This window comes from Drosophila virilis, chromosome X (genome assembly GCF_030788295.1).
Source record: "Drosophila virilis strain 15010-1051.87 chromosome X, Dvir_AGI_RSII-ME, whole genome shotgun sequence".
NCBI classification, from domain to species: Eukaryota; Metazoa; Arthropoda; class Insecta; order Diptera; family Drosophilidae; genus Drosophila; species Drosophila virilis.
Genome location: NC_091543.1, coordinates 6,009,619 through 6,026,526, shown reverse-complemented (window position 1 = coordinate 6,026,526; position 16,908 = coordinate 6,009,619).

Genomic DNA, 16,908 nt, shown 5'->3' with positions numbered 1-16,908 from the left:
ACACGCGCTACACACGCACACCCCACTCACGCACACACAGATATGACACTCTTGGGCAACTGCACATGACAGCAGCTGCAACTGTCGCGAGTCGTTGACGCTGACAGGCAGCACCACCAAGGGCTGCAGGCGAAAGCAAAAAACTGCTTCACGAATTTAAAAAAAAAAAAAAAAAAGGGGCCAAAATAAAACTGCACGCAAAAAAGGAAGACGAAGCCTAGTTTCAGGCACTGTGAATGTTTATATGCGACAACTGGGGATTTTTTTTCGGTCCTTTTTCTTTTCATTTTGTTGGACTCAAACTGACCCAAATCTCTTGGCCAAGAACGAATTGCAGTGGTCGAGTGATGTGCGCTAATTGATTTCAAGACTTGAGAGGCCATGAAAAAAGCCGCAACGAGCCGACGGGCCGACAAGGCAACGGGGGCAAAGGGAAAGACAACAGGCAAAGGTCAGTTGAGAAAAGTAAAGGCCATGCCACAGACGGCTTAATTATGTTTTCAGTTTTGGTCAATTGTTTGCCATTTGCCAAAGAAAAAAGTGAACGAAAAGCCGATTGCTTCAGTTCGCATTGCTCTAACATTTGTGGCCGGACATCCAAGGCCAGGTTAATTAATTCAGCTCGCCTGCCTCTGGCTGCAGCTCTACCTGGCCTATCTCCTTGTCTCTGTCTGTCTCCCATTTTCTCTGAGCATACGTCTCTCTTTTCGTTAGGTGGTAAAGTTTTCATTCAATCACCTGTGAGAAATAACTTTGAACTTGAAGTTCGCACCGCATTGCGCTGCCAGCCAACGTTTTAATTAGCCTAATTAATTTTTGACAACTAAAAGCAAAAACAAATCCAAAAAATAAACCATAATAATAAAAGAAACAGCAAAACTTTGCCAAAAAGAAGAAGAAGAAGAAGAAGAAGTGAAAGAAGAGGAAAATAAATAAAGAAACGAACTCGGCTCGGGATGGGGCGGGCGGGGCCATTTAATGCGTAGCCAGTTGGCTAAAAGTTTCGGCTCAACATCATCTGCAGCGCTCGAAGCGGAACAGCGGAAATCGCAAACCTCAGACACGGGAATGCATTTAGTATAACGGTAATTGAATGTACAAGTTGAATAACGAGGGAGGGGCGGGGAAAAGTCTCGCTGGCGCGCATATAACTGTCGTTTATTTGGCCCGCGGGGATATAAATAGGATTTACTGAGCTCGAATAAAGCTGCCTCATTTCGTATGACAGTGGATTAAATGCCTTAAGCGGGTAATAAGCGACATTTGTATAACAGTTTTGTTAGGCAAATGGTAAAAGTGTTGATTAGTTTTGGTTGTTTTGGTAGGCAATGAGTTGAGTCATCTCTTATATAAAACTCATGTATAACAGTCACATTGCAGCTGCAACTATATACAACTACAGCAAATTAATGCTATATAACAGTGGTCTTGCAGTCAGCTTACAGTTCTTTTACAGTAGTATAACAGTTGCAAGTACAATTCAGAAAAAAGTTTGTATAACAGTCAATTTTTCGGCTTAACACCCGCTATATATACAAATTATAAGCGAGAATCATTTTGATTAGCTGAGTGTTGCAAAATTAGTTGTAACACTAGATGCGAAATAGTATAACAGTTATGTAACAGCTGCATAATAATTATTTTTGAAACAAAAGTGCGCATCTTGAAGCACAATTTAGGCAAGAAATATTTAATTGGCTGCACAATAGTCACAAAATGCATGCCAATTGTAAGGCAACGCGCATTGTGAACGAAATGCCGGAAGCGAGTGAGTGGCCTGAAGTGTGAGTGAAAGTGCTGGATAGGCTGCGGTGGAAACATCCAGAATTGCCCCGTTTACAATTTGACAAAACCCGTTTAGGAAGCCGAACGGGGCCAACAAACAAAACGCAGCTGCTGCCGCTTCCCGCTTGCAGGAAGGAAAACGGAAGTGTGTAATTTAAGCAGCGGTAAGCGTCAGCGGCTGCAGCAACAGCAGCAGCTACATCAGCGGCAGCTTCAACGGAAATCTGCAACCAAAAATGCAACAAGCTGCAAAAGCCACCAAGAGTTGACCAAATGGCCAGCAAACCAAACCGAACTTCAACCAACGACAAACGTCACAGGTGTCTGCTGCGAACAGCAGGTTGTGTCCGCTTGTCTGAGTGTTTGTGAAGTGTATAGCCAGGTGTGGTGGGCTGTAAGGTCAGATTCTAAATGCACTTCCAAAGCCGTATAGCTTGAACAACAGATTGCAGAGTATTGAAATGTATGTACTTATGGGATATATAAATGAACACTTGGTCAGCAGTAAAAGCCGTGTCTATTCAGAGTTGATTAGCATTTTCAATCAAACCGACATTATGTCATTTATTCAGAAGGCTAGTCAGTCAGTAATCAATCAATCAGCCATTCACGAAGCTAGTCAACTGGTCAATCAGTCAGCTACTCAATCAGTCATTGAGTCAATCCTTTAGTCAGTCAGTTGGTTGATCAGTCATTTAGTCCATCAGTCAGTCAGTAGAACAGTCAGTCAGTCAGTCATTAAGGAAGTTACGCAGTCAATCAATCAGTCAGTCAGCCGTTCAATCAGTCATTCAATAAACCAATCAGTTAATCAGTCAGCAAACCACTTAGTCATTCAGTTGGTTAATGCACCATTCAATTGAGTCAATAAGTAAGTCAGTCATTAAGGAAGCTAGTCAGTCAATCAATTAGTCAGTCAGCCAATCAGTAGGTCATTCAATCAATCAACCAGTCAGCTAGCTAGTGAATACAAACTGTATTTGTGTGTTATGTGTGGATAACCGTGCATTTAAGCTCTTTTACAGGGTATCTCGCAGCTCGACGCACCCTGCCACCTTCGAGCCAGCTGCAGCAGCTGTTGTTTTCCTTTAACTGGGTCCCACAATGACACAAACGAGTCGGTACTTTGGCTCTTGGGTACTGCATAAATCGTGCCAAATTTGTGCGTTCAAAAATGCCAAAAAAGAAAAACCAAAAATTGGAACAAAAAAATCCCATCTAATGCAGCTGTGGGCAGGGTGATTGGTAGAGATAGAGAGTGAGTGAGAGAGAGGGGCGGGGGTAAGGCAGGCGAGAGATGAAAGGAGCTGAGCAGAACATTTATGGGCAAAACAAATGGCTGGCAGGCAGCTGCTGGCAATGGCTCAAGTGCCCATAATGTCATAGACGACGTGCAGGAAGCGTTTGTTGTTGTTGTTGTTGTTGTTGCTGTTGTTGTTGTTGTTGTTGTTGGTGGGGAAGTGTCACCGGAAACCGGAAGTGCGGCAGATAGCAGGCAAGCAAGCAAAAGTTGGCTTCATTCTCCATTCATGCAACGCATGAAGTACGAGCACAAGCAACTGGCACACCGGACGACGACCGGGCCATCTATCTAGCTCGTGAGCGAACTTTCGCGCTCTGTCTCCCTCGCGACCCTAACGCTCTCTCGCTCACATCTCAGTTGAGCAACAATTTACTTAAAAGTTTGCACTTAAACGGGATAATGTGAAATAAATCCAGTCTAAGTAAAATAATTATCTCAGCTATCAGAACAATCAAGATACCTCTGTCAGTTCATGCCTCGGAATCTGAGACTAAATAATCGACTACAGTTCAGTAAGCCGCTGCTTCATCTAACTCTTTCAACTCAGTACCTATTCTAGTTGGAGTTGGGAAATTTTGGTATGCAGATTCTTCTATAACAAATGCAAATCAACATCTTGAAAAGTGATTTAAAAAATTGATGAAAATAAAACCCTGTGACAGGTGGAAAAATACATGAACAAAGTATCAAAATTCAGTAGGTGCAACTGTATGAATTTACATAATTATCTAAATCATAATATTCAATTAAGGTAAGGATATATTCGCTAGGCCGAAGACATAATACCCTTGTTGGCATTTTAGGTCAGCTTGTCTGGGATCAACATAAATCTCCTTTGAATGCCTTAATCTCAGGATCTATTGCTGTCAGGCATCTTAAATTTGGTATCAACTGATATTTATGCCCAACATAGCTGAAGCACTTTTTAATTTGCATATATTTTTAAAGAAACGCTTGGGAAACCCAAATACATGATTTGAGAATGAGGCATAATTACAGAGAATTTCTTTGCAAAATTCGCCTTTGAACAGTTTAGCTGGTTTCTCTATGCATTCAAAGAAGTTTGCTTTAATTATAACACACTAAATAGAGCATTTATCATAAAATAAATAAAAGGACACAACTGGATGAGTCTCAACTCTTTAGATTTCTTTATGCTTTGCTCTCGAGCTGTGTGCAGCTCAAAGAGATATGTAAATGCTTTTTGCAATTTGGTTGACATAGTTCTCGGGCGCAGCTCAGAATGAGTATTATACCTTTTATTTTGATTATACCATTTTTTTTTTTTTTAACATTTATTTTCTCCACTTTTGTCTGTTGCTGTTGTTGTTGTTGTTGATGTTTTTTGCATCGCTGGCTGCCAAAAGGTTTCATTTTGCTCGTTTATTTTTTGGTGCATACCCTGAATCAATTGAAAAATGCTTGCGAGGGGTTGCATGGGCTTGTGCATGCATATGTTACAGGCAGAAGGCAGCATCTAAACAGCAGCGTTCATCTCGATAATTAGAAGGGACATAAAGCTCATCGCTAGTCGATAACTGCAGCCACTCTCATAAAATCGATAAATATCGATGTTTGAGATTTTGCTTTTAAGCATAGCTCGAGAAATATGAGAGCTAGATACCTCAAACTCGCTGTGTAGGCTCTCGTCAAGAGAGAGAGAGATACCTCCTCCCAAAACTGAAACTAAAACTCTGTTCTACTAAGGTAGAGCCTGGCGCTTTGGTGCCTGTGTGTGTTTCGACTGTCTGTGTGTGCGTGAAGGGTATCTGCTAGTCGAGCACGCTCTTGTCCCGTCTAACGCGCTCTTGTTTCCTATATTTTTGTTGTTTGCTTTTGCAGCTGGTTGCGCGTTTTGTGAATGTCGCAGATTTTTGTTCAATTGAATGCATTTCATTTCATTCGTGACGACGGGCGGCAAACGGACAAATTTCTTAATTGCAACTCGGGCATACGCTTTTCATTTTTCCATGCACCCACGCCGCACTCCACCCCCCAGCTAGTCTTGCGTATTGCAGCTGCGTTTTTTTTTTTTTTTTTGTTTGTGCTGCGACTAAAAAAATCCAGGCCAAAGGCAGCTGAAATGACAGAAAATGCGAAAATCGAGCAAGCAGCTGTGGGTAGGGGGGGGGGGGCGTGGCTGCTGGGGCAGCTGCTTTTCATGGTGTGCCTAATGGCCGCTGGCTGTTGCCGCAGTTGCAAGTTGCAACCTTGAAAAGGGCGCAGCGAAAAGCAAAAAAAAAAAAAAATTGAATTTAATTCAAATTGAGCCGCAACAACAGACAAAAGTAGCAGCAACAAATAACTTGGCATAGTTGTGCGCTCTCCACCCCCCCCCTCCCCCACTCCACCTCTCTCTCTCGCTCTGTCTCTCTCTAAGTTTTTGTGTGTGCGTCTAAAATAGACAAGTTTATTGCCAGTTTGGTGCTTTGGGGCAAACAATGACGAGGCCAAAAGGGTAGACAAGTGCCTGGCCCATGTTGTTGCTGCTGCTGTTGCCTGCCTCTCGCCCCGCCCCCACACACTGTTGCTGTCTCTTTGTGGCAAAGGTCAACAGTTGTTTGTGGTCGTTGCTGCTGCTGCCTGCCTCGCATTCGGACCAGGTCAAAATGTGCTTGCATAGGCTGACAGTTGCCATGTCTCTGGCAGGCGGCCTTGTAATAGTTCTTGTTGTTGTTGTTGTTGTTGCTGTTGTTGCTGCTGCGCCTAGATCTCAAGGTGACAGTTGTCATTGCAAGAACTTGAGCCTGAGGCTCTCGCACTCGCTGGCTTGGACCATAGTTTAGCAACTGTCGCCGACTCTGCCACATCAGCTGCCACAAGTGCCACAAACGACTCTCAGCTAAATGAACAAGTCCCCAATTTGCAGCTATATAGTCTATGTTGCATGCCACATGCCCAAGGCTGACAGAAATACACTCAACATTACTTCAACATGACACAATTCCAAGAAAAACTAGATATAAAACTCATTAATAAACATAAACTATGCATTCACAGCTTAAAATAAGTGTCAAAGTTTAGAAATGGATAAATCCATTTTAGTTCATTTTCAATGTTGACAGCGAGAAAGTAAATGCACTTTTAATTAATTAAACTAATTTAACAAATTAAACCTAGCACAATTTATTTTCAAATGCATTTCTGATATAATATTCATGTCAAAATTTAATTTAATTAAAAATGGCAAATATTGCTTAAACTATTTTCAAAATGGGTCAATTTAGAGAATTATAGCAGAAAGAAAAAAACAAATTAACCTGAATATCACATAACTGCAAATTAATATGCTGACATATAAAGGACAGCACGAAAATGGATTTTCTAAAAATGCAAATTGCCAAAACAGGTCAAAATCAAAAGGCCAATTGCCATGGCAAATGCTTAAAATATTATATAAAATAAATATGAATCAGCGAAAAGCATTTCACATGAATTCGAAAAACTTCGCCTGTCGCAATTCGCGAACATTTTCGCTAGATTTTAGTTGGCAGCAAAAATGTAACAAAAGCTTTTAAATTGACGAAAATTTGGCTTGTAAATTGGCTAATTGCAGCTGTATAACAGTCATTTGTATAACAGTTGCCAGTAGCTGCACGGAGACAGCTCCAATTACAAATTCAACGTTCGCATTTTTGCGGCAGCTATTTGGGGGCGTGTTTTTTTTTCACTTTTTTATGACGCCCACAAAAAGCGGCCAACACAATTTTTGTGGCGAACTTTTGTGTAAAAAGTTTATGTGCTGCTGGCAGCAGCAGCCATGTTGGCAGCGACGTTGGCAGAGGCAGCGGCAGCGGCCAATTAGGCAAGTTTTAAGACGCGCCTTATGGAGCCTAATGGTCGCCTTTTGAGCTCAGGACATTGGCCTAATCAACAGCCTCAGCCATAAAAAGAGCAATAACACAACAACAACAACAACAACAGCAACTTTGGCAGTAAATTATTTTGCAATTTCGGCGCTTGTCGTTTTGACCTGGCGACCAATTAAGACCAAAAATTGCCAACTGACAAAAACGCCAAAACAACAAAGAACAAGAATAACACGAAGAAAAAATCATTTGTGAAAAGTTTAATTGAAACGAATCGGCAATAACAAAAAGTGAGAAACAACAGACTCCAAAAAATTCATAAAAAACTGCATTAAAAAGTCGACTTCGAAATACCCTTGTACTCGGATTTAGACGGAGTGTGTGGCAAACTTCTATCGGAAGATTCCCGTCTTAAGGTTGGGAGTTAAGACAGGGCATACACTAGCTACAGCTACAGATACACGACACAAGCGTCAGATTGAAGCCAAAGAAAACATCATCACGAAACGAGAATATCAAATGATAATTGCTGCTAAGTTGAACCACCGACTTCTCGCTTACTAGTTCAACGCTCAAGTAGCTGAGTTAGGCAGTCTAATGACGTCACGTTTATCAAATATCTTCTTTTTTTTTTGATGTTCTTCAAGCTAAATTTGACCAGCGCTTACAGCCACTTGAGGTTCAAATCATCCAAAGCTCCGTCTTAGGCCTAGGTTTACTTCCAAGCCAATAGGAAGCCTCTTTAGAATTTTCAACTAGTTAGCTCTTAACTTTCTGTGTTCTCCACAGTCACTCAATCAGAAAAAACTCCCTTAAACAGCTTGAATTTTAGACCAAACTTTTCTTAGTTAACTAAATCCCAACCGATTTCTTGCAAGAGGCTTATACTCAGGCATTAACTACGACAGTGCTCAACAGGCTAAACCGGAATATATATTTATATAAACTTATTTTTCATTTGCACAGCTGCCACCTTAAAGCAACAAAATTATAATGCTCCCGGGGCCTAAGAGAAATGGAAAATAAGTCTAAGCTAAAGTCTGCCATAAAAGAAAGACAAATAGAAAGGAACAAGTTTTTGGCATAAAATCTTCTTTCGGCCTTCATAATTATGCAGCATACGAATTTGCGAAATTACCTAAAAGAATATAAAACTTAATTGAGTGAAAAGAAGAACATTTACAACGTGGTTGAGAGAAGCATAGAAACAACAATGAAAACCAATTTAAAAGGCTGCAAATAATTGAACTACTCGCGGAAGTAAACTGCAATTGAAAATGCTTGAACTATAATACTTTAATTGGGAAACTGCTTAGAGTAAGTGCTAAACGACTTAGAGAAAGTTTAGCTGTAGCTCAAATGAAGCTAAACAAATTGATGCTCGACAAAGGTCGCATAGTAAATGAGATTAAGTGAGGATTGAAAAACTGAGCACACATTGATTAAGAAAACAACTATTCGATAGACGCTCTCGCGAGAGAACAAGAGAGAGCGACGCTTTGCAATTCCGCTTTGTGACGTATATTCGTAAACGTTTTACAAAACCGAAAGCCTGCTTGTAAAATGAAATCGTCTCTAGACCTTATCTAAGTGCAAAGGAATAAATGGAGACTTAACAGGATCTAGAATTTGGCAAGATGGGCCGAGTGCTTAACAGCTTAAGCGCTAACTCTTAGCTGTAAAGGGCATAATCATAAGAGTATAATGCGAGATACACGAGATTCCTTTAAGAGTTTGCCAGAGTTGCTTTGAGGGTCCTGTGTGTGTGTGTGTGTGTGCTTGTGTGTCCTTCCCCCTGTGCGGTGCGCACACCCGACACGTTTTCATTGTTTGAGATAAAATGAAATTTAATGGCAACGAGACGGGGAATAGCCGCCGGCCAGGACAGCACAAGGCCAGCAGCGGGAGCAGAGGCCAAAAATTGAAACAGAGCGGCTATGAATTTTCAGTCAGAACTAAGACAATGGCCTCAACGTGCCCCTAACACGCACGCGGAGAGGCTCCAGAAAGACAGCGAGAGAGAGAGAGGGAGAAAGGGAGTGGGAAACAGTGTGACTGAGCGAGCGAGCAAGTGCGTCCCTGGTACAGTTCTGGGGGCTAGTTCCAGTCCCCAGACAAATGAAACAAACAAACAAACAACAGATACGAAGAACAGGCTGGGCACGTGGATGGGGCAGCAGCCAGGCAAATGTTCGGAGGATAATTGAATGAAAATTCATTCGTGTGCTTTTCGATTTGGGACAACGTTTTTTTCTTTCATCATCTCTCTCTCTCTCTCTCTTTTCTGTTGTTGTTGTCAACAAAATTCTGAGCATTTCCGTTGCGACGCTTTGGCGGGGAAAAGTATTTACATGTCGTTGTCATTTCCAAAATAAAAGAAAACTGAGTTCAAGAGAACATGTAGGTTCGCGACTGGCAGATGCCCTGTAATACGCCCAAGTAAATATACTATACAATAGGCGGCTAGAACCTTTTATTTCTCTTTTGCTGTTTCGAGTTACGGCTGCCTATGCGAATCTTTGAGAATCTTTTTGCTCTCATTTCTAGCTATATACAATTTAAGCTTAAAAAGAAACTATCGTGGGTTTGGTTCACGATTTGAACCAGCAAGTTTTGATTAAGTCCCTGGTTTTTACTTCACATACACATATTGAAACATACATAAATTTGATCTAAATTTGATCTTAGATAAAGTTATCTGTAGATTTTTGTTCGAGGTCTCCAATAAGGTATTTTATTCTAAAAATGTTCGGGTTTCGATTTCTTTTTATAGGGTTGTAACCAAGTAGAACCGGCTGAGTTGGTAATCGTTTCGCAGCCCTGATGCAAATTATATTTAAAACTATCGGCACTTGCCGATGGACTGCCCATTTTTCGTGCACAATTTTAATGGGCACAGGGTATCGAAGGGGAACAACAACAAGAACAACTGGGACAGGCCGAAAAACTGAAATCGAATTACAAGTTTGTCTGCTGTTTTGTGTGTTGGGCTTGTTGTGCCGCTTGCAGCTGCTGCTGCTCCTGTTGTTGTCTTATTTGTTTAATTTGTCAACGCTGCTGGCAGGCGCCAGGACCCAAAGAGCGAGCCACCAAAGCGACCCACCGACCGCAGTTGCTCCCTTGTTGACTGACAACACAGAAACAGTTGGCAGCCCAAGCCCAAACCCAAATCCAAACCCAAACCCAAGTCCGAACCCGAACTCAACCAGTTCCAGTCGCCACATCAAAGCCCCAACGTGGTATGTGGCAACAAGTTGCTGTTGCTTTGGCTAGCAAAAGAATTTGCATAAAAATTCATTGGATGTGTGAGGGCGGAGGTGGAGGCAGCAGGGGCATGGCATGGCATGGGCCTGGGGCTGGGCCAGGGCAAAACTGCAAGCGAGTGCGTGGCATTGTCCCAAAAGGACTCAGTATAATGCGCAAACACTTGAGCCCCTGGTCAGACCGAGCGATTAGTTTGGCTTTGTAGCCCATACACACTCACACACTCACACACACATGGCTTCGGTTCGGGCTTAGCCTCGGGCTCTCACAGTGGGCAGCTTTGGGACCCAACTGAAGCATTAAATCAACAAAATGCTCTGATTTGATTCCAATGCCATTCAAAGGCTTTGTTGCTCGTTGGGACCAAAGCGAATCGATCTAATAAATGTTGTTTTAATTCCAAAAATATACAATATACCTGGCAATTAGAATACCCCCGATAAACAATCGATTTGCAACTCATTTCAATTAAGCTGCAAATGTTGTTAGAAATTAGAATTTAAAATTTAGAAATTGTCATCTTTATATGTTGATTGTGTTGCTTTTCGTTTTCAAAAATGTAGGGCTCGTAAAGATAGTTTGACATTGAAAAACATGAAATCTGCATTCCTCACGAGAAGTTGCTGGTTCAAATCGAACAGAAATTTATTTATTCCTATATATTTTGTTGTTATAATCCTAAAAGCATTTATAATAAATAATAATAAAATGAATCGATAAAAAATTGGGTGCTAAAAATCATGAAAGCCAAGAGAAGTTACTGGTTCAAATTCATTTTTTATTTTTAAGTTTTCAGTAATGTGTGATAATTTGTAAGTAGAATATAATAAAGAAAATTGAAAAATAAATGGGTGTTATGCAATAACAACACCCTAGAGAAAAGTCGATGGTTCAAATCCGGCAACAATTTTTAAATGCTATATAATTTCGTTAATTTTCTCGAAAAACCGCAAATAAATTATAATAAGAGAAGGAAATTAAGAAAACAAATATAATAAAAATGTTTCTTTTCTTTTGGTTCTCCATAGAGAGAGAGCATATGCATATATATAATCCACACATTCTTAGACATGGATTGACATTGAGAGATATGGAATATTCATGCATATATTCTTGGCATCGGTACGCATTTGTCGCTTTAGATTTATGCCTGGGTTTGATGCGATTTGTGCAAAGGTCGTTGAGTAATTTTTCGTTTTAGTTTTTGTTTTTCACTTTTCACTTTTCGCCGTGAGCTCCTTGAAGTGTCACAATCCACGCCAAGCTGTTCGGAAATTCCCTTTTTCAATGCCAGGCGGCAAGTAATTTACAATATCGATGCGGACGCGGATGTGGCCGCGCAGCCTTGGCTAAAGATTGAGATTATCATGAAGCTGGCAGCTTTTAGATGCTTTTTATATTATTCAACAGCTGCAGCTGCTGCCACTGCGACGCAGGTGCGGCAAGAGCCAACCGGACGGGGGTGGGAGACGGAAAGGCGCTGGCGGCGCCGGAGAGACGAAAACGGAGACGGAGACGGAGACGCATGTGGCATGCGGCGTGGCTGGCGACGTTGTCCTCATTACTTAAAAGCGCGCCAACGCGTTGCCCGTTTGATTGAATGTGCTGGGCGGGGGCGTGGCCCGACGTGACTTGGCAAGATGCGGGCGTATTGGTGAAAACGACAAGCCAAATCGGCAAGGTGGCGGTGGGCGGTGGGCGTGGTGGGGGTAGGCAAGGGGTGATTGCCAGCACGACTTGCGGCGCACGCGGCGTATGCGCAATATTCACATTTGTAAACAATTTGCGGGCGAGAAATAACGATTGCAATTCACATAATTACTTATGTGCGGCGAACTGAAGCGAGCTTACACTCGATAGCAGTAAAATTCATTTATCAAATACTTTTCCCTTCTTTTTCTATCTTGAATCCAATGAAAATGGAAAATGGATAAAATGGTTATATGGGTTTTATGCAAATGGTTGTAACAGGCAGGAGGGAAAGTATATATATTCCTGATCAGCATCAAAAATTGCGTCGATCTGTCAGCCAGTCAGTCTGTCTGATCGTCAGTCCCGACCTCCATCCGTCCGTCCCTTCGTCCGTTCCTCTGTCTGAATGCACAGTAAGAAACAATTTTAATCAGAATCAGAATGAGATGTAGATTAAAATTGTGAGACAGCAAATTTATATACACAATCATGTTTTCATTTCATCCTCAAAATATAAAACAACAAAACATTAGAAATGAAATTGAGTGTTAAATATTAAGAATTTAAATAATTCAATTGTTTTGTTGTTCCTATTTTCAACTCGAATGAATTGAGCTTGTGTTTCGTGGCAATTGTTTTCAGTATAAAAGAAATGTGTGTTGTTTCAATGGACTAAAACAGAAGTTTGTTTTCGATTTGTGCAATTGAGTCAGAATGTCAAAGAGAGCAAGAGAGCAGCCGTTAGAAAAAAGAAAGTTTTGCCAGCAATGACAGAATTTACTTAAACCGAACTTTGAATATATTTGAGACTATTATCGAAACTATTTTAATGCGATGCACAAACTTGAAAGAATTCACTGATCGAACTGAATATTTATTGCTCAAGTTGTGGAAACTTTGATACGATTTGGCCAAGATGAAATGAATTTAATAAATCAAAGTAATTTATTATGCATGAGTGCGAACTTTAAAGACCCTCTGGCATTTGGCATTTGGCATTTGGCATTTGGCATCAATATTCAGTTTGTGGCATAACTGAATGCTAACGACAACTAAAGCTATTCGAACTTGAATGCTTGACGGCCATTATGTATTAGTGCATGAAATTGAATTGCCCGCAGGCAACAGATACAAATACGCTTAAAGATACAGACACATATACAGAGACAGATACAGATACATTCGCAGTTCCGGGCGTCGTTCCGCCTTTGGACAGTTGCTGACTGCAAGGTGCTTCAGGGAATGGCCAATAAAAGCCACAACATAAAAATATGAATTTTACGGCTGCGTATTTAAAACGACAATGAGCACACACACACACACACAGATACACAGTCAACACATGGCGAGTTCTTAAAGCATAAAAATAAAGTAAAAATTGAAGCCAAAAACGTTCGCAAGAGCCAAAGTAAAGTAACAAATGCGCTCAATGAAGCTGAAAAGCAACAGAGCAAACGAAAAGCCAATGAAATTGGAAAATGAAATGGAAAAAAACTTCAACAGACAGTGTTCTGTGTGTATGTGAGTGTATGCGAGTGTGTGTGCGCGCGAGCGCCGGATATAAAGGTAAAGATTTTGCTGTGCGTTTGGCAGCTGCTGAGCATGAAAATGAGCTTTTGTATTTTTATGCGCCACGCTAAATAAAAAACAAAGCAAAAAAAATATACGGAATAACGAAAAACGAAACAAAAAAAAAAAAAACAAATAACACTCGCAATAAAATCAGCGCAATAAGCAAGCAATGAAAATGAGATGTCGAATGCGAATGCGAACGCCCAGATACGGGGCCAAAGCCATCGACAACATCAGCGGCATCGACGCACACACAGATGAGCAATCATAAATATTAATGCTAAATACATCAGAGTCCCAGTTGGGGCGCCGGGGTGCGAGCCAGATCCAGCTAGAGTAGGCGCCCGAGCTGGGACCGGCGTCCGAGCAGGGACGGTTGTGTGGGCGCCCGAGCAGGGACAAGCTGTCAGGTCTCCGGGAACCAAACGATGAATAGGCAGACGAGTATGAACAGGCAAGATGGTGCTCCAAATGAGACAAGCAAGAAGCAGACGTCAGAGCAGAAGTCGAAAGAGTAGACGTCTGAGTAGGGATCGGAGCCCGAGCAGGGACAAGGTGGCAAGTCTCAGAGAACGCACTGACGATTAAACAGGCGAGTATAGTTCGCCTTGAAGTAAGCCCAACAAGAACAAGTAAGTTGTAGTTGTTGGCGTCCGAGCAGGGACAAGCTGGTGGAAAGCCAAGCAGGGCCCGGTCATGTGAACGCGTAGGCACTGACAATAAGCACACGAATATCATTTGAAATAATGACAAACACGATCGCGTCCACAACAACAACAACAACAAGAAGGAAAGATGGAAGCTCAGCTATTTATAAGTAGTCGGTTTTATGCTAATGTGTGGCAGCTGATGACTGGGGGGAGCTGGGCCTGGGGCCCTGGCTGGGACTCCGGGCTGCTCATAAACAACAGCGAGCATAAATCTCAGTATGCCAGCAGGGGCAGCGGCAGCAAAAAATGAGGAAGAGCAACAAGAAAAACGGGAATCACGGCGCCGCGGTGTCGTCGTCGTTGTTCTCGCTTTGATTTATTTGCCAACGTGCACAACGCTGCGTATGCGTAATTTTCTTTTCGTTTTGTGCTGTGTTACTTTCCCTTTCATTCCATTGCTGGCTTCATTTTGATCTGACTACCAGAGCGGCAACTTGCCGCCTCATATCAATGACAGCGAGCGACTCGACTTTGCATTTAAAAGTAAATTATGCCACACATTCCGATTCGCATTCGCATACGCATTCACATTTCTTCATCACTTTGCGAGTTCCCTTTGTTTATTTTCGGCTGAAGGTTATTTTATTTTTTATTTGCGCTGGGAGCACCCCGTCAAAAGCACACACACTCGGAATCTATTTGCATAATTTTAGGAGCAACTGTTTGGATTTGGGATAACAAAACTAAACCAACAACAAGCTCGGATAATCAGCCATAAAGCTGCTACAAATTTAAATACACTTATATAAGTAATTTTATGTTTGCACGTGCACTGCGCAAAAGTCAATCGCTTCTTTATTTTCATGCCAAAGCAAGCAATATTCATAGAGCCAACAAAAAAAAAAAAGGAAGATAAACAGCAGCAAAGTAGGCCAGTAGTTGGAAATGATTGTGCATATTTCATGGCGCCCGAGCAGGGATATGCACGTGTCCCACTTGAATAACGTTGGCCAACAGCAAAAGTGGTTGGATTTAACTTTTGTTTTTAATGAATTGCGGCCTGTGCGTTAAGTAAACATGTCTATATACACCCAAAAAATTAATTATGCATTAACTTGAACTATGCCAGCTTAGATTATGAAACAAACAGCTCAAAGAGAGAGAGAGATTAGTTGAAATTAGTTGAATGCTGTAACTAATGCCTGAGCATACACATGTGTGTGAACATGGAATTCAATGCAATATAAGCAGGGACTTTAACTGTTCAAGAATAGATTTTGAAACAAATATTTAATAGAACAAGATTTCTCAAAGTTTTCTGTAATTTATGTCTAAGAGAGCGGCGCCCGAGCAGGGACATTGAAAGATGTTCAACGGCGTCTGAGCAGAGACTTTAACTATTTCATCTTAGATTTTGAAAGAGAGAGCTTAAATGAAGAACGATTTCTAAATATGCACAAGACTTCACTTATTCAATATTCGCAGGGACATTCGAAAATCTTTATTGGCGCCCGAGCAGGGACAATTGCCCAAATCGAATTAAGCTCAACTGAAAAAAAAAGGTTAAGTAGAAATGGATTAAGCCCAAATGAATTGAGAGCTGTACTCTACTGCTGCAATGTATATGTGTGTGTATCATGCACAAATTAAGTATGCGATTGGCGCCCGAGCAGGGACTTTAATGACATCAGCTCGCAGTCGGCGGCTGCGATTAACAGTGGTCGAGTCTGTACGCAATCAATAAACCAAAATGTAATTGAATGTGCGAGAAATGCTAACAATAACTGAATATTGCAAATAACTGCAAGAGTGGAAAAGAGAAAAAGTGAAGAACTTGAAAATGGCGCAATTTGAGTTAAGCCAAGGAAATGTGAAAAAGCGGCAAAGTGGGAAAGTGTAAGAGTTGACGCGTGACTATCTAGTCGACGGCATCTGCCAAGCTTAAATAACCCACTTCAAAATTGTTGTTGGCACTTTAAAGATCTAGACATTGAAATCTGACATTTTGATTTGCGGCACTAATCGCATTATTTCGCACCACTGTGCGCATATAGTGTATGAGAGTGTCTGTGTGCGTGTGTGTGTGTGTGTGTTAGCCATGTTGTGTGTATTTTGGCCGCTGCCCTTCAGTTTCTTCTTCTGCTTAGCCTCACACTTGCTCCTTAAGCACTCTACGCCACGCACTTTCCTTTTCACAATTTGCTTTTGTGCGCTGTTTGTGTTTAATTATGGATGTCTGCGTGCGCGTGTGTCTGTGTGTGGCTTTGTGTGTGTGTGTGTGTGTTGTGTGTTTACATATGTGCGTGGTGTTATTATACAAGGCGCTTACATTGCCATTCTCGTTATTGTTGCTCTGTTCTCCCTCATATTCTTCTTCTCCTTCCTACTTCTACTGCTTCCTTCTCTCGCTCTCGTTTATTCGATGGTTCGTTTGCATTTGGCCAAAATACTTGAGTTCGTCTGGCCTTCTGGCTTGCTTAACATTTAAAATTCATATTAAAACTCACACACACACACAAACACTCGTATGGCTTGCCGGAATTATGTACATATAGAAAATTTAGGCAACGCTTCGTTTGTCTTGGTGCTGACTTCCGTTTCCGGTTTGTAAACAAATGGCGCCAGCAGACGATTAATTATTGTTGATTTCTGTGCCAGTGTCTATGTTTCTGGCAGGACACGTGCCACAGTCCACGTCAAACGCCTAACACGTATAGCCACACCAAACCCCGCTCTCTACTCCCCTCCCTCCACCCACACCCCTGTATCCACTCTCTGTTGTTTGCAGCACAAACAAACATTAGAACTGATAAATCGTTTGTTAAATATTTGA